The following is a 20,862-nucleotide window of genomic DNA, read 5'->3' as shown; positions in this document are numbered from 1 at the left end:
GGGGGGGAGATTCCATCATTCTTAATCTCCCACGGTGAATAGATGATCATAAAAATTAATAATTCAAAGAAAACTTTTTTTTTTTAAAGGTTATTCTCACCTTCTTCACTTTTGCGGCGTCTTTCTCGGAGCTTCTTAACATCCAAGTGCTTTGCTGTGTGAATAAAGATGAGCTTCGACGTCTCCCTTTTTCATTTTTTTGTACTTTTTTTTTTTTCTTTTTTTCAAGCCGATCATCTGCACCTGTAGCGAAGGTGCTGGCCCCTGCCACTCCTCGGCCCCCGGAGACGTCAGCCACCCGCTGAGTCTGTCCCCGAGTAAATGTCGGGGACGACTTGGCGGGACGGAGAGACGCTCTTTTGCATACCTCGGTGAGGTTATTTCCTCTGTACAGAAAGTTAAACTCACTTAAAAAGTTTGCAGAGTGATCGTCTTGTCAATTCTTTCCCATGAAAGTGAAAGGTTTCACGCTGATTATGCTTATAATATTTATTTTTTTATTTTTTCCCAGTGCCAAGAAGTCGGGTTCTTCGTAGCACCTCGCCGAAAGCGTCAGACAAGGAATGTTGGAATGTTAGCGGAGAAAAGTTCTCCTGGATGTGAATTAACCAATGTTGAATAGAATCTGAACCTTGAGGGGAAAAAAGGTGAATTTTCATTTTATTTTTAAAGTGTTAACTTTCACCTTAACATGTCAATGTTATTCTCAAAATGCAAAACAAAGAGAAAAATAATTTTTAAGGCGAAATATCAGTCCTGTATCTTTTTTCTTTTTTTTTTAAGCGTCGTAAGAAAAAAAACAGGCAATGCAATAAAAGCAGCAACGCTTAATATTTACAGCTGCATGTCGAAGGCAGGATTTCTATCAGTTCTTTACAGTCAGAAAATGACTATTTTTTGCAAATTAAATCACGTTTCGTTCTTCTTTTACTCTGCACAGCCTGCAGCATCACTCATGTACATTCTAGTTGATAATCAAAAAAACAAAAAACCCCAACAGCGGGGGTATAAACGACGTGCAATAGAAAAGGATTAATATGGAAATGAATTAATTTCAGAGCGAGATCGTGGAATGATAAACGGGGAGGAAAACCTAGGCTGCAGTAGATTCGATGCTAATAATCCATCAGCGGGAGGCTCCGAGGCTGCGAGCAGTTCTTCCTCCGTAAAAACAATGACATCTCGTCGCACGGTGGAGCTTGAGCAGCCTTTACCTTGGCTCCCTCAGTCCAGCTCTTTATGGATCTGTTTAGTATGTATAGCACAGGCTTTGGGCTTCTTATCGAACAGTTGTGTTTGACATATGTGTGGCATCTCGCGGCGTGAGACCAGCTGGTCAAACAGTAGATTTGGAGGGATCATAGCACGCTTACAGCCTGCGTATTGAGTGTGTTTAACCTCTTGACCCGTTTACTGGCCTTCCTTTTGAAATGGTTTAATTTTCTCTCCTACACTTGTATTGAAACATAGAGTGTGGTTTTAATATTTGAGGCCATGAGATCGACTTCTGCCCACAATTTGATTAATTTCTGGCTGTTAGATCATCTTTTCTTTTTTTTTCATGGCCAAGAGGTGTGACTCTCTCTCAAAATGTGCTGTCAAATTCAATTTCAACAGTGGCTTTTATTCTGGTATATAAAGGAAGTGGCTCAATCAGGAAGTTGGAGGAAGAGGAAAAGGAAGTAGAATGTATCACTCAAAAGAATCTGCAGAGACAAAGAAAAGACTCTGGCTGCGTCTGAATTGCCAAGTAGGTCGGATCGTAGGTCGTACGCTGTCCGAAACCACAACTGGCACGAGTAGCGACCTACTTCGCAACCTAAATTCCAGCCTAAACATGCCCACATTGTAGGTCGGTTCGGGTGCATCCTACGGAGCTACCTATGGCCCACAATGCACCGCGGACTTCTTCTTCGTCCCCTAAAAACTTGTGGACGCGCAAGCCAAGTTTGCGCCACCAACAGTCTCCCATTCTTATGCAACACCAACATTTATAGTCATTGTTGATGACACACTTGTGAACACACCTTTACAGGCGCGTTAATGTGATTCATAATAGAGAATGAGTGAAAGGTGCGCTCAGAGTGGAGTGCAGTGCGACAGCCAGGCCAGCAGGTGGGGCTTTCGTTGGTACCGTCTACCTATTTGCGGTATCTGTGCTCTGCCAGCAGAGGTCGTGCTTCACCACCAATCTTCCAGGGTGTCTGAATGGTACCGCTGTATTAAGGTTGTAGGAGTAGGCTGTAGCGGTAGGTCGTAGCAGGAGGACGTAGGTTGCCACTTGGCAATTCCAACGCAGCCTCAGTGATTTGGAACAGCCAATTGCTACGCTAATGCTGCTTAAATCAATGTTTCAGTTACAAATATTGCGAAGGCTAACGATGCTAGCGCTTATCAAAATTATGACACGTCATTGTACTAAATTTCTGTAGTTTTTGTATGTTTTGATCCTGAAATTTTATTGTTTATGTGATTTTGTGGCGTCGCCCTTCGGTTTAGCTAATGCGTATCTGAATAAAACAATGCTAATATTTAGCTAATAGCTACATTTCCTTTATTGTGTAATGAGTCATGAGTCAATCAATGAACGTGTTTAAGGTTGCTGTTTTAATCATTTATTTTGAGTTGATAGGGTTTTTTGGATAATTTTTAAACTTTCATTTCCTGGTAAACTACGGACGAAAGGCAAAGTAACTTTTAAAACCATCTAATAAATCATCTAAGTTGTGTCTTAAATTCCCTGTCGGCTGCGAGGGACTTTATCGAGTATCAGGCAGAAAATGGAGAAAAAGAAAATCCCCTGAAAAACTTGCAACACAAATTAATCAAAGTGTCGGTTGGATATCTTGTGGCCACAAAATTGACTTTCCCTGTTTATGGCCTTGCCGGGGCTCCGTAGGTTGACAAAATACACACAAAAAAAGGAACAAAGCAGTGATTGAGGAAAATTGTGTAATTGTAAATCATCATTTCATCATCAGACACATCATCCAAAGAAGTTGTGAGCTGGGAGTGAGACGTTTGAAACTGGACGCAGTTGAAGTAGGTCGAGATGAAGAAGCCCGCGCACGAGAATCACGCAGCGTAGAACCGCACAGCGCCAGGTCAGGGGCGTCACACAGGATGAAATAATAGACGAGAGGCAGCCGGAGAAACGTTCCCCTCCATCCATTATTCCCGTCGAAGATATCCTCAAGCAGGACAAAGAATCCTCCGCTACTCCAGAGGAATTCCTCGGAAGCAAGTAGCAAAACCCCACGTGACTTTGCGGTGATTTCAAGGAAAAGAAACTGGGTGAAGCTTAATAAACGATAAATGGAGGTTAGAAAAGTCTATTTCTACGACGAGGCGGCGGCGGACGGAACAAAAAAATGGCCTGGAGGAGGTCAAAATTTGTTAAGCAAAGGTTTCTTGCCAACAAATATCAAGACCGATCATGAGCAACTTTAGCCGGAGAACTCTGATGGATTAACTTTAAATCGTGTCTTTGCGGAGTTGTTGTTTTTTTTCCTTCCTATTATTCCGCCTCGCCAAGGTCAACTGAACCACATCGAAAGGGAAAGAGCCAATCAAGTGTCATGATGATGATTTAGAGAGGGGCTCAGGAGTGAGTTAGTCCAGCCTGAGGGCAAAGGGATGACACGCGGGATCATTTTAAACCCTGTGGGAGGTGAACGAATGCAACGCAAACATTAACAGGAGACGTGTAAGAGACGGTTTTGATTCTCAGACCAGCCATTTTTGATTGTGAGGCTTTCGTTTCTGCGGGAAATTCCAGTGTCTGGGTCGCTGTTGGTCGTATTTGAAAGGGAAAAAAAATGAAAATAAGTGCTCCCAGTTAAGACTAGAAATGTGTCAACATGGAGAACAATAAAACAGACAAAATACATTTAAAAATACAAAACAAGTGTCATGTGGCAGGAATTTACACGGCTGAGATGTAGAAATGTGTGCCTCATACGTGCGATGTACACGGAAAGGGTCGTCAGTTTTATTGTTATCGTGCCAAAAAGTTCTACCAAGTACTTTTTGAATTTCAATACACTCTATAATTACAGCCGCGACAACAGTTAGTTCGTCAAAGTCCCGTGTCTGCGGCCATCTGCCTCGACCAGGAAAGAGAGACCACGTGAAAAATGTACATGATCGCAATATTTGTAATGTGTATTATTATACTTTCACAGATTTTGCAGTTGTAGACAACTGAATAGATGGATTGTGGCAGTATTACACTATTTGATTTCATTTTGGTTGCAATATTTCGTGACCTGAATACACAGGTTCAAAGGACCTGAAATACCCCCCCACACACACACACACACACACACACCCTCCAAAAAAACTATTTAATCAATTTAGAATTATTTATCAAGCCTCGTATCAGCAGCATCAAAGTGATGGCAGAGATTATAACACCCCCCTGCTCAACAAACACACCCCCTCACACACACACCCCCACACACACCCTTCTGGCTTCTCTGCACACATTAAGATACACAGTGTGAGGTGGGAACCTGCTGCGATTTCACTCTGACTGACTGAACCGAGCTTCTTATTGACTTGCATATCAGCGGAGGTTTGGCCAGCGAGTGGGCTGCCTGTCTAATTAGGCCAACGTATAAATAGAATTAGCAGTGAAAAAGAGGTCTGACTAACACTGGAAGTTCAGCCGGGTTCAAACTGACGATGTAGAGTCAGCTTTTGAAACCTGAACGCCACCGGTAGAAGTTGGATGGATGTCCTCGTAGTTGTCACTGAAAGCAGAGTTGTTGTTGTTGATGAAAAGAAGCCACCACAGGTCAGGAACTGCAGGGAACAGTGGGTTGATGCTAATCCCTCTGAATAAAGACCTGTAAGAGTCCGTCAACACCCCCCCCCCCCACCCCCCGACTCAGGAATATGCTGGCATGGAAAACAAAACATGGATTTCCATGTCCACCTCCACCCATATCTCTCACCACCCCCTCCTGCCTCTAGCAGTAAGAGTAAAATTATAAATCAACTCCCTGCAGACGGAATTTCATGCTTGATGGGTGAACAACTCCAGCATCTGGTGGGATCCTGCAACCAAGCGTCTTCCAAGCCCCCCCCCCCCCCCCCGCCTCCCCTGGGCTGATTCCGAGTCCTGCTAGCACCCTGCCAAACGCAAACGCGACTGAAAAAAGACAAAACATAGAATGGGGGGGGAGGTTATTTCACTTGTGTGCCCCCCCCCCCCCATCTTTTTTTGTTCATCCTATTCTGCAGGTCCTGACGGTTGCACGTCAAGGTTCAGCGGCGGATTCGTGTCACATCACAAGGTGTGTGCGCGCACGCGAAAGCAGATTCTCCTCACTGAGTGCACATGGGACCCTGGAGTGTGTCCAAACATACCTTGTATCTCTTAACAAGCCTGGAGCTGGTGCCCCCCCCCCCCCCCCCCACCACCACCACTCACACACCACTACCCAGGCTTGCTATGCTGCAGCAATTTTAAGTCAAATTTTACAATCATAATCTAATCCAGGAACTGCTTATTCACGCTGTGTGTGTGTGTGTGTGTGTGTGTGTGTATATATATATATATATATATATATATCATAGTTCTTCCACTGTCCAAATGTGTACTTGGATTACTCATCCGCGCACACAGATTTGCAGTTTATTCCCATGTTATTGTAATCTGTGTAAATCCACAGCCACGCATGGGGAAACGAGGGAGCAATCTGTGCATCTTCTATGCAAATTTTAGTGCATGAATTTGTCAAGAGTGCACAGGCGACCTTCACCAGACTGGGACGGCAACCAAACCTGCCAGATGAACCCAGTTTAACTTGATTTAAGTTCATTGAATTTACAGGTGAGGATTTAACGCTAACAAAGGGCAGTGTGTTAAAAAAAAAAAAAAAAGCTGCCGCGCGTTCTCTCATGTTAGTTGTGCACTTGTGGTTGAGGGGGATATGATGTGTATCTTTGTTCCTCGAGATCAAAGAAAACGTCTCATCGGATTAAAGGAAAAACTCATCAAAATGTGAACGGGATCTTTGTCTCTTGAGATCAAAGAGTTTCCAGAGATTAAAGAGTCTAAAAACTGCAGAAAACGTGTATCAGATCTTTGTGACTAGAGATTAAAGAAAAAGTTTTGAAAGATTAAAGCAAAAGTCTAAAAAAAACTGCAGCAAAGTGTGTACCAGATGGTTTTGTCCCCTGCCCCCTCACTATTATCATCTCCTGACCCTCCGGTGCTCTCTTCTGTGCTGCTTTTCAAACTTTAACCGGTACTTGCTGCTAATATTTTCACTAATTAACTTCAACATATGTTCTTTCCAGCATGATTTAACTTGCAATGCAGTATTTTCACACCGTTGTTACTTAGTTTTCGGAAAACATCTTAAACCCCCACCCCCGCCGCCGCTGCTGCTACATTTACACTTTATTACTTTTTTTTTTTTTACATCATTTTGGATTAAAAGTACATTTTGGTGTCAATCAACTTGAAACAAACTCATGCAAATTATCTGTCATGCAAAAAATAAGTCCAGCTCAACCTAACCTCACCTTTTTTTTTTTTTTAACCAGAGGGGTGTGTGTGTGTGTGTGTGTGTGTGTGTGTGTGACAGACATTTTTAAGATCTGTTCGTGCTGTTTAGAAGTTGAAGCACCATCACTCACTTGAGGAAAATGCTGCAATGCAGGAGAAATGACGTGATTATAATTCCCAGATTGCCGGGCCAATTTTTCGGGATAAATTAGCAGCCTAAGCTTGACTGCCTTTTGATGTTGTAGGAGCAGATGGCGTTTTTTACTGTTTCACTCACGGAGGAGCGCCGTTGATATCTAAATCCTTTCAGATGGAGGCTCTTCCTACTAAACGGAAATGAAAAGCGTCCATTAAAAACAAGCCTGCGTGTTGTTTGAGTTTCTTTTGAAACTTCACTCGTCTCGTATTTAGCTGCGGGATCAACAAAGATGGCGTAAATTTCGCAGTCGCCCTCCCAGATGTCCGGCGACGAAGGCGGCAAACGCTGACAATAAAGTCAACAAGTCCGCCGACGTACTGCTAACTTTTGGCGCCGACATATGTTTACCTAACAGGGAAAACCAGCTTTTCACAGAAGTGCGGGCATATGGCTGGCTCCTGTTTAGACAACAAGATGCCGTGTCACCTTGCTCACCACCTGTAGCCGGTGACCAGCCGAGAGAGAGTGTGTGTGTGTGTGTGTGTATGTGTGTGTGTGTGTGTGTGTGTGTGTGTGTGTGTGTTTGGGGGGGGTTTAAGGTGATACCAGCACATGCAGGTTGACATCCACGTTTGCCTCTTCTCTTATCCCGGAGGCCATATGCTTATCTTGTTGACCTATACTGTGTCCGACGGCATGTCACACAACTGTCACTACGGCCGGGCAAGCGTGAAGAGCACTGGTGGGGGTCAGGAACACAAAAACCTTTGAAAAACATGCTGCTAAGTCCTGTGTCTTTGCCCCCCACAGACACACACACACACACACACACACACACCCATACCCTCCTTTTCTTTTCTGATGCCACGCACGTCCCAACAAGCGACAGTGATTTGCATGATGTGATCGGCCTGTGCCTTCCTGCAGCTCTTTAGAAGTGCGCGCGTGCAGTTTTTGGTGTTGCTGTTTGAATCCGAGTGTGTTTTTGCAAGCGTTAGTGTGCGCAGGCCGACTGCCAGCCAGCTTAAGCTGCAAAAAGGAGAAGTTAAAAAAAAAACATGATAATAAAAAAATAAAATCAAAATAAAAGGGAGCTGTGAGCTGATATCTCACCGAGCAATCAGGGAAATATGCTCAGATACGTGACAGGCGAAGTGCACCACTTGGCATGCATCTTTAATTCAGTCTGAGGTTTGGGTGTTGTAGCGTTGCTGAGTTAAGGTGCGGTGTTTGTTGGGATGAAACTAGGCCACGTTTTGGGGTAGCGCGCGCGCGCGCACACACACACACACACTTGACTCATCAATTGGGAAGAGAGAGACAGAAAGAGAGATTTAATCAGCAGCATGTCTGGTTTCTGCCACGTTCAAGGACATTTTGCAGATATCAGAAAGAAAAATGTCCAAAAGGAAAAAGTTTTACAGGTATTCAGAGGATCATGTCGTTATTTCCCTCAACCGATTCTATCCCAAAATTATAAAACGGAAGCAAGTGAACTGTTTCTCTTTGGGTGCGGAATATAAAAATCACAAGTGATGCTGGATGTAGACAAGACGGTCACAGACTGAAGCTAAAAAGTCTTTTATACAAGCAAGTGTGACGGATCTGTAGCTGCTGTTTACACAGACAGAAAGATTAACACGATTGAAAGACTAAGACAAAGTGTTTTTTTTCCTAACATCTTGAACCCAAATGGAGCCCAACTCAGCGATAACCGGACGCGGAACTGGTTCATTCCGGTTCTATCGCATTATTAAAGTCTTGCCACGAAGAGTTTTAGCAGCGCGAGCGTTCAAAACTTGCATGATTAGCAAAGAAAAACTGCCAATGTACCAGTTTTACTCAACACAGAGCAACTTTTGAGACACTTTAGCTGAGGATTCTTCAATAATGAATACATTGCAATGCAGTTGATCAGTGGAACATCTGGAAATGTGTGTAACTCAAGAAAAAAATGCACCAAGGCAGCAATTACGCGTGTATTTATTGCGTTAAGTCTGTTTGCTGTGCTTATGCTCCATTTTTACATACATATCTGATTTTAAAGGCCCCGCATTGGAAATTAGCGGTTGTTTAAAATGCTGACGCATGCATTGTTGAATTTAATTAAATGTTTAATTGCAGCCAAAAGCAGCAAACAAGCTCCTTTTGCACCGGCGAATTAAGACTCTCAGTCTCTTTTTTTTAGCCCCCCTCCATGTGTCACATCCGTGAGCGTGTGTGTTTCCTCAGAGGAAACTACTACAGCAGACAGAAACTGCATGTTAAAAAAAAAGAAAGAAGAAGAAGAAACAAATCACAAGCTCCAACACCTTGAAACACAATCTCATTGGAGGTGGGAGGGATGTTGATTTGTCACATTCGCCATCGTAATGAGGAATTCCAGTCACAGGCACGACGGCTTCCCGGTGCTGGAGAACGAAGGATGCGTTCTGACTAGGAAAATAAGGGATGGAAGAGGACGGCGGGGGGAAGAAAAGAGGAAGCAGGGAGGTGTAAGTGGGGCAGTTTAGGTCGGAGGGAGTTGAAGAGGAAGCAGGGACAGAGCGGGATTGCGGGGGGGTGTTTCGAGGTCAAGGTTCCAGTCTGTGGTGTGAGGTGGCCGCTAGCACGTGTCGGTGGCACGTTGCAGAGCTTCGTGAGCGAGAGCCGGGCAAAGAGAGGCAGAAAAGAGAGGAGGAAGAGGCGATCTACTCTAAGAGCGGAATCCCAAACGCCGGGTTCATCCTCCTCTCCCCCTCCCCCGTCCTCTTGATGGCAAAAAAGACGAGAATGAAATAAATAAGTAACAGTCAGAGGGACCAAATGGCATCCGCACATAGAACAAGTAATTAAACAGATATCACATACATAGTGTTCATTCTGCTAAATGATTCACAGACTTAATTGACTCCCAATGAATATGTAATGCCAGCAGCTGCCACGTTCTCAGTCGAGATGAACCAGTGGAGCGGCGTTATCAGCAAATCACGGCGTTATTAAAATACTTTATCACATCAGAACTGTGACAGTAATATCATCTTACTTGTTCGTGTTGCTGGGATCTGTTCCATTTTCACACACTTGTTGTTTTGTGCTAAACGCTACCGCTAGTTTAGCAGTGAATTCGCTAAGCTACATTTGTCATTGTAATTCTCAAAACTGAGCGAGGTTTTTTTGTTTTTTTTCTAAAATTTCAATTGTGGGTTGACTTTACACTAAAGATTTGATGATGTCGTCACCTGAGGGTGTTTATCCCCTTCGACATCTATATCTGAGCAGTTAGTTTTACTTTTTTGCTAATTTCTGTAGCACAGCCGTCAGTAGCATCTTCTCCGCACTAGAAAAAGCTGCAATGCGTCTTATCGTCTCAATTAGCATCGACAAGGCAACGACAACAAATAATTGGCTCAATTCAGGCTGAGCTGCTGCTGCTTGGCCCTTCTGGAAACCTCAAAACCAAACAGCATGTCAGACACGGCCTCAGTAAAATAAGGGATTTACTAAATGGAGTTTGGTCTGGAGGAATGGCTTCATCACAGGGGAGTGTGCAGGAGGGACTGTGTTGTTGTGTTCACGGTGAGATTTCCTCATGTTTTCTTTTCTGTTACAAAAACATCACTAGAAGAAGCGGAAAATCTTCCGGAACTGGAGATCTGAACTGTGCTACCATGCAAGTTTTGAGCAGGTCACTGAGATATAAGCTAGCAATGGTCAGGCTAATTCTGGAAAGAGCGGCATCAAAAGACGCCACGTCATGAACATTAGAGTTTACACACACACTCCATTTTCTGTTGGCGTATAGCAGCTCAAGCCTCAACAAGCCGTCGTATACGTTTTGCGCATCCTCACCCCTCCACCCCCCCGCACACACACAAACACACCTCGCTTCTCTATCAAGAAAATGGACCAAAGGTTGTGTCAAGTGAGATTCCTGTCTCAAAAAGGGAAAAGAGAGCAAAAATGTGAATGTCATCTCAAAAGTAGGTTGAGCAAGTCAAAAATAGCTTCAAAGGGCTCTGACTTGAGAACAAAATCCCAAGAGTCCTCTGAGGTAAGAAGGGAAAAATCTAAATTCAATGAAGGATTTTATGATGTTGAACATACCTGATGCTCGCTCTTGGCAGCATGTCACCGGACTGGGATGAAGCCTTGCATCGCTACTGGGTATTTCTTCTTTCGTTATATCAAGAAGACAAATCATGCGTGGTGGAAATTAATTAATTCATACAGCATTTTTGGGATTTTCTTGAAGGGGAAAAAAAAACAAACCCTTCTGAAGCATTTAGCGGCTATTATTAACTATCCAGCAGATAAAACATGATCTTCGTGTTTTGTTGTCAGTGTTAGAAGGTTATTGATGCATCGCGGTTCTCCTCCTGCTGCAAGTCAGGTCAGCAGCGTGTCTGGGGTTTACAGCGGGCCACCAGCTGCCCACCCATCTAAGACCTGCCTAACACCAGAGCAAGGAAAAGGGCAAAGTGGAGCGCCGCTATCCCTGACCAGCCGCTCAACCACCTGTTTGACATTCTGCCCTCTGGATTAGGGTTCCAGCGTGGTAGCGGTGGCTGAGATGCTCCCCAGAGCCGGGAGACGGACGAGCACTGAGAATAATAAGGACTCTGATCTCCTTGTTGTACTGAATCACATTAGGGAAGGATTTTACAAAGATGTATTCATACTTTTTTTTTTTTTTTTTTTTTTAACAGATAGTGATGAAAATCCCTGCAGTAACCACAACTGCTCACAAAGATCATAGCATAGCCTTTCTTTTGGTTTACTTTAGAAAAATTTCCTGCGTGTTCTTCACTTGGAGGACAGAATATATCATACATACTAATGCACAAGGCTGCAACTACAGTAAAAAAAAAAAAGGTTTCCTTTATTCAGCCCCATATATAGTTTGCATACAGTTCCTGCAATTTACTGTGGTTTAAAATGTATTTTAATTAAAAAAAAAAAAACAACTCACCTCTAAAGACGGTGTTCTAAGGTGTGCAGGATAGATCAAAGGGCTCCACGTGGCAAAAGAAAATCGAATGAATGTGTGCATGTAAGCTGAGGAGCCGCCAAACGTAAGAGACATCTCGCCTGGTAAAGTAATAAAGTGACACAAATGTCTGAAGTGGGGACAGTTTTCTTGCTCGTTAGATTTAAACCTAAACTCCGAGTTCTTGCTGCTGGTAATACACGCTTGATCAAACATTTACTTTTTTGCATTTGGAAGAGTCAGCATCCCCCACCAGCTCTCCTCTGAGCAGGAGCGGTTGAGTTACTTTTAATTATACCACACACAAGTACTTTGTGTTGAATGTCCTTAATTTGTACCACCCGTATTGAACACGCACCGCAAAGACTTCCTCAGCAGAAATGTCTGTCATTAGCTTGATAGTTAACCAGAGCAACACTGGAAGTATGATCTTGCCGTTGCGATTCAGTTGGTGTCCCCCGTCCTCCTTTTTTCTTCAGGCTGCAGAGAGTGTATCTCGCTACATGAGGTAGCTAGTTAGCTTGTTAGTAGCAACCTACATGCTGACAGGAGCAGGTTTTTACTTGATTTGACAAAAAGGGTCAGCTTGGTTTGGTCTTGTTTGTCAGAAAATGACGGAACAGATATGAGATTATCGTCTGCATAGAACGCTATTTTCCCTCCCGTCACTATTTTTCAGCTGCACCTTTACGACATCCTGGGGTTAGAACTGGCACAAGGCAAATCTGATAATCTTACCATTCAGTTGGTACTCTCCGCCCATTGCGTGCTGCAGAAAGCCCAACTCGCTACATGAGGTAGCTAGCTAGCTGGCTAGTAGGACACTTACACAGTGACAATGGCAGGTTTTTGATTTGGGTTATGCGGTAAAGCCGGCCTGCTCCGTTCTTTTGTTGAATTGTAATGCAACCAATACGAGTACATCATCTGCATATAATGTGGTTTCTTCCAAATTGTAAGATTGCAAGCGCACCGCTGCTACATTCTGGGATTAGCACCGCCCCCGGCAATTATTACAGAGATACAAACCAGAGCATTTTGTGAATCGGACGCTTCTAGCATTTCGAAAAGCCTCTTTCAATCAGACTGCTAAGGTTAAAAAACAAGCCAGGAAGAGAAGGGAGAGTTGCTCCTCGTCATCAATAAACCATGCTGACCCTTCTGTCTCTGCTCATGGCCAGACGAGAGTACTGTGACTAGTAATATCACAAAGCTGTCAAATACTGTAATCAGGTCATGACGAGCCAGGCAATTCAATCCTGCTTTTCAGAAAGATCCAATCACTCTTTTTTTGGGGGGGGCCTATAATTATAATTTTTGGACTCAACTATTGTAGTGGAGAATAATTCATCCTTCTCCACATCCTGTTATTTAGCCATTTATCCAAAGGAGTCCCAGATTATATTTTGCGTGGGTGAAAAAAAATGTCATTTCCCAAATTCTCCAGAATGATGGGAGGTCTTCACTGATATATTTCCCCTGTTAACAATTGTTTTAGGGTAATAAAGCTTGCAAATAACTACCGTTCAGCTCATAATCTTTCTTTTACTGATGTAGAAAAACTTAAATTTTTCATCTTTAATTTTTTTCCTCCCCCCCCTCGCAGAAACCCGCATCGCGTGATGTATTATTGAACGTCTCCTTCATGAAAGCATGGGAACCTATTTGAACAAAATCCTTCATCAAAACTACATTTATACCCTCCAAACTTGTGGAGGGATTAAATGTCCTCATTGCTTTTCTACTCTTGCAGTCACTGAAAGTCGATCTGGATGAAAGTGTCAGCCAAATGCTTAAATGTAATATTAATGTGTTCGTCTTAAAAAAAAAAAAAAAAAGTACATGAGTACTGCATATCCAGCCCGTCATCGTGACTTTTTTTTTTTATTTTTTTCCTTAAGCAATATTTTCTTATTGGTTAAAATGACATGCAAGTAAATGATGATTGGACTTTAATCATTCTCATCAATCAAGCAAGTCAATCGTTTAATTCAATCTTACCTCGGCTCAATTGGAGATTTAATGCAGGAGGACCGGCAGGCGGGTGGGGGGGTGGGGGTGGGGGGGGCATTGGGATTCAGAACATGGGGTCTCTCCCTGGCTGCTGGGAGTCTGGGCATGGTTCAGCAGACAAACACATATGTCATGTCATGAGTCTATTTGCTGTGCAGTGGCAGTAGTGGCGGTGGGGTGTGTGTGTGTGTGTATGGGGGGGGGGGGCTGTAGCAGCAGCCTCAGAAAACATCTTAAAGCCATCGCTGTTGAAAAATAAAGAAACTTTACTTTGATCCAGTCTTAGAGTGTGTGTGTGTGGGGGGGGACGGCACCAGGGAGAAAGAGAGGGCAAAAACTTTTATTTTTCGTGTTTTCAAACAACCAGATATTATTGAAATATCATCAATCAGCACTTCACATCATCTTCCAGCTCTTCTGGGGTGTGAGGCTGTCCAAGCGCACCCTCTCAGCACCTGCATCCAAACCCAAGCGTTTCATCGCTTACTCTCTTCTCCATTTAAGGGATTTTCCTTTCTCTGCTTGCTGTTGGCTTGCTGATGATGTCACTTCCTGGATATTCCCAATCAAAATGGTTTGCTGGTGTATTAAAAAGGAAGCTTCATCGCTCTTTTAAACCCTTCGTCCTGACATGGAGTGACCAGAACTGTGACTGTTAAACAGAGCAGAGGACTAGAACCAGAGGATCGTCCTAGAAAACAAAGAAGGCGCGCGTGAAGTTTCCTCCCATTGGAAAGGAGTTTTATTGTTATGGCTGATTTGCTTGTGGAATGCCGGGTTTTTGTCAGAAATATGGTTAAACCTGCTCTGTTCTCATTCTCGGCACTAAAAAATTTACATTTCAGTCACAGCAACACGTCCTCAAAACAGCTTGCAAGTAAAAAGATGGCTCCTCTTCCCATAATTCACACCTGCCACACATCTGTGTTCACCAGTGTTTAACATTGCATTTACCTCAGGAGACAGATTGTGTCTAAGTGCACGCTGCAAACGCTTTTACTCTGCTAAATGTTAATCAGACGGCACTGACATATTTGACGCGGCTATATTAAGCTGGATACAAGTTGGATTAACTGTAAAAAACCCAACAAAACACAAACATGACATTTATTTCCTGAAAATACACGCAGAGAGGAGAGGAGAGGATTGTTGTGCTGACATGCTGGGTAGGTGAGCAAAGCCGAGGCAGTGAGACGCCATCGGTGCTTGTACCAGATGGCTAAAACCAAAAGACTCGTGCTGCTGAGTGTGTGGCGGCAGGCTGTCGTGGTGGGCGGTTGCAATTTGTGTTTTTTCCGGAATTTAAGAACGCGATGGTACTCAGCTGGGCACGTTTAAGGCCGCGCATGTAAGGAGGGGAGCGGCGTCCTTGTTGCTATGGCGTTATGAAACAAAGAGGCCTGGTGATATACCCGCCGCCGCCTCCTCATTGAACCCAAACAGAAGATCCCAACAGATTGAGTTAGATTCCCGCTGCCGTCGTTTTGAGGAGGCGCGGCGGGAACGAGCGCTAGCCCTGGCGCCGTCGATGACACTCCACGCGGGTCGGCGCTAAAATCAAAGCTCCACATCATTGTTTCACTCTTTTCTCTCTCACCCACAGTTGTGCTTAAGCGTGACTCATCGAGCGTTTGCGTGGTTTGTCTGATTTAAATCCCAGAAGAAGAAGCCAGGTTTTTTTTAACAGCAGGTTGCCATTGCAACTATTTTTACCCTCCATGTTCTGGCGCCAGTGACTGCAGCAGCTCCATGAACATCACCCACGCTGATGTTCTAGCCCCGCCCTGATTTGGTGCACCTGTGTTTAATTAAACACCTGCGCCTCATTGCCTCCCTTCCACTCCTCCCTTGTTGATTCAGTCCATCTTCTTTTCTCGTGACTTCCAGCTTTTTCGCCTTGTTTCCGCACGCATCTTCTTCTTTTTTTCTTTTTTTTTTTAAACCTCAGCTGCGCTTTCATCTTTTTAAAATCTGGCAACCGTTTTTCAACTGTAAGTTCTAAATTGGACTTCCTGTGTTTGTGTCCGACCGCTACAAAGCAGCCTTCAGTTGTGAAACTGTAGAAAACTCAAACAGACTGACAAGTTGATAAAAGTAAAGTAGAAGTACTTGAGGTGTAGACTTTATTTTACAGTTTATCTGTGTACAGTAGATAAAAAAGTCAATTCATTCATGATTGCTACGAGTGAAAAGGTATGGAAGCGCATACATTTAATTAAGCTTCCAATGACGAAAGGTGGCATCTTACACAAATATGTAGGTTTGTGATCATCTTCTATTTATAAGTCTTGTCTGAAAATCATGTTAAAAATCAAACAACACCAATTAGAGGAAGTGACACTTGGTTTGAATATCCGGCGAGGAGTCGTGACTCCCCCGGAGTTGGAGATATTGACCATTTCTTTACAGCAAATGTAATGTCGAAGGGATAAATAGCCTCATATATGAGCTGAATTAATAATTTACTCTATGGTCTCACTTAATGAAGGATCACGGAGAGCAAAGCTCATAAGGAACAAAATGGAATTCATATTTCTCTTTTTAAACCGTCTTGGCAGTAAGAACTGGAACGTCGGAGGGTCAAAGGTGGCAGGCTGAGTCGGGGACGGGCTAAATTTAAAATGAGAACTTTCTTTTTTTACACAAGGGGACAAATATCTCAGAACGCACTGGGCGGCGTGTCCAACAAGCAATCTGTTCATATTAAATCCGCTCAATTTTCTAAGAGCAAAATGTTGAGGGTCGGTGACCTCGTACCGGAAGCAGTTTCACTTATTTGCAAAGTTGTTGATGTCGTTTTTTTTTTTTTTTTGTCCTGTAGAAATTATTTAACAACTAAAGCAGAAAAAAAACAACTAAGAGATTTCATCTGAAAAGTGTTTAAAGAGAAACGGCCCCGGCAACCTTTCGAAAACTCATACTTTTATTGAGAAAAAAAAAACAAAAAAAAACTGTAAGGCAAACATTAGCAGCAATATTTGAGACCTCTTTTATTGAGAATTACCCGAGCCCACCCAGGCAGTTCAAACATTAAAAATCAGTCCACTTGCTCTTATCCTTCCACTCAGAGTCGCTGAGTCAATTTTCCATCACTGCACTGCTACCACAAAGCACTGCCAATCGATTGAGCCCGCTGCCTTTTTTCCTGCAGAGATGCAATTTGTTTTCTGTAAAACGAGGTGGCCTGGCACTCCTAAGTGGGCTAATATTGTCGGCCCCCTCAATTATTCACGAGCGCGCATTTCTTTTGAACGCTTAGAAACAATGCCTTGCTGCATCACTCAGCATTTAGAAACCAGTGAGAATGAATGTGTATGCAGACGACTGGATGTGTTATTCGTCAGAGCGCTTTGCCTCCCGCAGGAGATGGATTTATTGTGAGTTGCAGCCTGGAAATCGGGCGGATTCCACTCCATCCAGGTGTTGAATGAACACAGTAAAATGCAGGGTTGCTAACAAAAAGCAGAGGATTAAGGTTAGCGGGATGGAGAAGGCCATTTAGAGGAGGAGATTAACAACATGTAATCCCTTATGCCGATCGTTCGTTCCGAGTATTATGAGCCAGGAGTGAGATGTCAGAACCTTTGCAGCTTTTTTAAAAAAAAAATTTATTCTTAATCAATAGGTTTTTTTTTTTGTGATTTTATTCAAAAAACAAATCTTGTCTGCTTTAATGTTAGCAGATCATAACCGCAACATTGTGACAACTGTATTGAAATATTGTATTTTCCACTGAGAAGAAGAAAAAAAAAATGTCCGGGGTCGTTTGTTGGCACATGCGTGAACAATTTTGCAAAATTTGCACGAGTACGAGAGAGAAGTTTCAACACAGGGGAAGTTTTTTTTTTAAAATTTTTCATCCATTTATTATGCAAAACAAATCGAACTATGAAAACATGACGAGCTGTAGGACGCGGGGAGAACCGCGCTCAAACTATGAGTACACAAACAAACCATTTTAAGACGCAGCAGGAGTGACGACATGATTCATGGCGTTTGTGGCAACAGTGCTAGTGATGAAGCTACGACGTGGCTAGCTTGCTAACACCGAAGCTGCGGTGTGACTGCCGTGATAACGAAGCCACAGTGCTGATGTTCACGCTAAAGTGCAACTGGGCCGCAAACATCGATACCTTGAGTTACAGAAACACAAGTCTATGAGGGGATGAAGGTGACAACAATCGCATTTTAATCCAGCCAAGTTGACCTCTTGGAGGCGTGTGAGAGTGTGTTTAGCATCACACATCTGTCTGCATCGTTTCATTTCATCTTTCATTCATATTGATAATCTACATTAACATCAGCTGCCTCCATTCAGCCAAACGCAGTTGACCAGTGTGTTTTGTTACATCATTCGGTACTGCTGATGGGCTCCTTTTGAGTATTGAAGCAGTCTCCAAAGGCAAAGTGTTAATTAGATGCGAACTTCCAGCTGCCATGACAGCAAACCGTCTTCTATTTGTGTGTGTGTGTATACACACACACACACACACACACACTGTGCACCCTTTTTCATCATTATCAGAAATCTCCCCTCAATCATTCTATCCAGAGAACCCATCCATTTTCCCCTCCAACATTGCCTCTTCAGTCAAGCATGATCTTTCCTCTATGGCATGAGAGCAGTGGAAGGATGGAAAAAAGGAGGAGAGAGAGAGAGAGAGAGAGAGAGAGAGAGGATACAAGCAGACTTTCATTTCCGCTGCTCGGCTATGCAGCTTTAACCTGCTTCCACGGTTCTGGCAAACTCCGCTCCTTCCTCTTGAGAGGCCCATCTAGCCCACAATCTAAGGCCTTGTAATGCAGTCCCTAGCCCACAATGATAGATCGCGCTATACGTGGGATGGTATTGTCTGCCTCGCTGATAAGCAAGTAGAGAGGATACGTGCAAGTATGTGTGTGTGTGTGTGTGTGTGTGTGTGTGTGCCCATGATTGCAGCTTTCTGTAGTTAAATTAGCATTCCGGCGTGTGTGTGGTTTTTGCATGCCAATGAGGATGTGTGAGATCTGTGCAGCCCACCTACTGAAACCTAAAACCCAGCCTTGTTGTATTGTCTCTCCGAGGGCCTGAGAGAGGTGAGTCACTCCAACTCAAGGCCTGGCCCTGCATCACTAAACACAAAAGGCTGATGTTGCCTTAAAAGGACAATGACTCATGACAAAACAAACATTTATCCTCCACCAGCCAACATTATATTGGGGGGACAGACTCAGGGTGAACTGACCCGCGCTGTGCAACCACCCCCCCCCCCCACCCCCATCCCCGACCGAAAGCAATCCAGAAAATTAAAACTTTTAATTTGTTCACATAAAAATGAAAATCAGACGACGCCTCCTGATTCAATGTCCGATACCTGTTTGTGCACCGCAGGCCGCGCCGGATCAACACCGGCTCCAAACAAGTTGTGATGTCACATCCGATTCAAGGTGAGTCTTTTTTTTTTTTTTTTTTAAGCAAATAAATGCGCAAAACCAATATCAGTGAAAGAATCACTCATAATTCAAACAATTCCTTTCAGGTAAGACCTTTTTTTTTTTTTTTTTTTTTTAATCCGTCTCTGCATAATGAGGTCATTGTAAATGTTTGCTTCCTGTACTGTACAAACACTTTGCTGGTTTACTTTACTGAAGAGAAGCGCAAACACTGGCATGATGTTTGAGCTGAGATATTATGCTCAATATTGTGTTTTATGTGACATTCATGCACCACAAAGGGCAAGTAAATATCGTTTTTTTTCTTGGCTTTGAGGGTGTTGGTCGCCATGGCACTCGTCTGTACAGCCACTTGAAGTATTCTGGTTATTTCCTGCATTGTTAAGTAATAAAAAGCTTGTGTGTGTGTTTGTGAGGGCTGAAGGGTGTATTGACGGTTTTGGTCAAATTCATCTCCATGGAAATTTGAAGTACCAAGAAAATGAGTTCAAGGATCCATTTTTTTTGTAACGAGAGTCGATGCAAGGAATCATACAATAGATCCACAAAAGCAATTCACAATTGAGAGTTGGATTTTAGATTTCCTTTTTATTTTGCTCCTTTTTAACCAAAAGGGGGCAGTGTTTCAGTCTTGCATCGTCTCCTTTTGTTGTTTTCCCGGTGCAGAATATTTGACAACCGGCAAACTTCAGATATGAATCCCAGAGAAACTGAAAAAGGTAGAAAACAAAAAAAACGATTCCTTTTTATTTAATGGTTTTTTTTTTGTTTTAAAAAGGCTTTCGCTCATTCACAGTCAAGGAAGAGCAGCTCGGAAACAACGCTCAGCCGCCCCTCCCCCGATCACGACACGACGTCATGGTAACAGTAAATTAAAGATTTCATGAACACTAAGAACGTGACATCTACAGGAAAGTTCTGGATCATTGAGATATTTAAGATAAAAAAAAAATCAAAAGTTCAACATGTCTACCAAAGGAAGCATGTTCTATGTCATATTTTCAATGAATTGTTCTGTTTTTTCTTATCGCGGGATCTGGTTGGGGGTCGCAGGAAATGAATCCCATCTTTATTAGTACAGCGGGTTCCCGTGCGACGACTCCATGTGTCTTTGTTGAGCGTTTCATCAGGGCTGGTGTGCGTGCAAGGTTGATTTGGGTGTGTGTGTGTGTGTGCGTGTGTGTGTGTGTGTGCGCATTTTCGACAGCTTCCTTCCTGCCTCCTCTGGTGCCTGCGAGTCTGGTTGGTCTGAAGGAAACCTGACAGCCTAAATCACGCTGAAGAGCCTGAAACAGATGTTAATTAGCTTTAATTTGCCTTTTGTTGTTCCTCTGCCAAGGCAGCGCCAAAGACACTTTTGTTGTACTGCTTTCAGTACACAAGTGTAGTTAAGAGCTCAACGCCGTTTTACCTCGTCTCGAAATTTGCTGCAGCGTTTGAGAAATATATGAAATTACATGAACACCATTTTTGATTTTCTCCAAGTAAAATGATTCAACATGAAGTGTTTCACAGGGGTGTTTCTAGGTCACCAGGCAAAAGGGACTTTGGAGGCGGGGGGGCCCTCCAACTGACCAAGCACCACCCGACTGAAGCTAAGGGCTTCGGGTTTACGCAGTCTCCTTTGAGGGGTTCTGTACTGTTGCTGCTGCAGACTCATGTCATCAGGCCTCAGAATCCCCCCCCGGCTCACAGATCGAGATCTCCATTTTGCGCAAAAACTCACTTTTGCTAAAATTTGTCATGGTGACAGAGTTGGAGCTTTACTTGTAGACGTCCTGCCAGCAA

At 43.4% G+C, this 20,862-nt stretch overlaps 1 long non-coding RNA gene across 3 annotated transcripts in view; it reads left to right on the top strand.

The window, feature by feature from the left end:
* Window positions 1–20,483, top strand: part of LOC147272622 (uncharacterized) — a 66,142-nt gene extending 45,659 nt beyond the window's left edge. Inside the window, exons 4-7 of one of the 3 annotated variants that reach the window (XR_015115913.1) lie at window positions 19,013–19,068; window positions 19,741–19,793; window positions 19,871–19,935; window positions 20,282–20,483. This is a non-coding gene — a long non-coding RNA (uncharacterized LOC147272622). Of the gene's footprint in view, window positions 1–229; window positions 372–511; window positions 681–19,012; window positions 19,069–19,740; window positions 19,794–19,852; window positions 19,936–20,281 lie in introns of those variants that run through there. The other 2 variants (XR_015115918.1, XR_015115917.1) reach the window with 2 other exon arrangements.
* Window positions 20,484–20,862: the final 379 nt, after the last annotated feature.

The sequence above is a fragment of the Aulostomus chinensis genome, chromosome 1 (assembly GCF_037954235.1).
Source record: "Aulostomus chinensis isolate RoL2024-O1b breed Wild chromosome 1, RoL_Achi_v1.0, whole genome shotgun sequence".
In the NCBI taxonomy this organism is placed as follows: domain Eukaryota; kingdom Metazoa; phylum Chordata; class Actinopteri; order Syngnathiformes; family Aulostomidae; genus Aulostomus; species Aulostomus chinensis.
The sequence above is the reverse complement of the archived record's forward strand: the minus strand, read 5'-3'. Positions and strand labels throughout refer to the sequence as shown.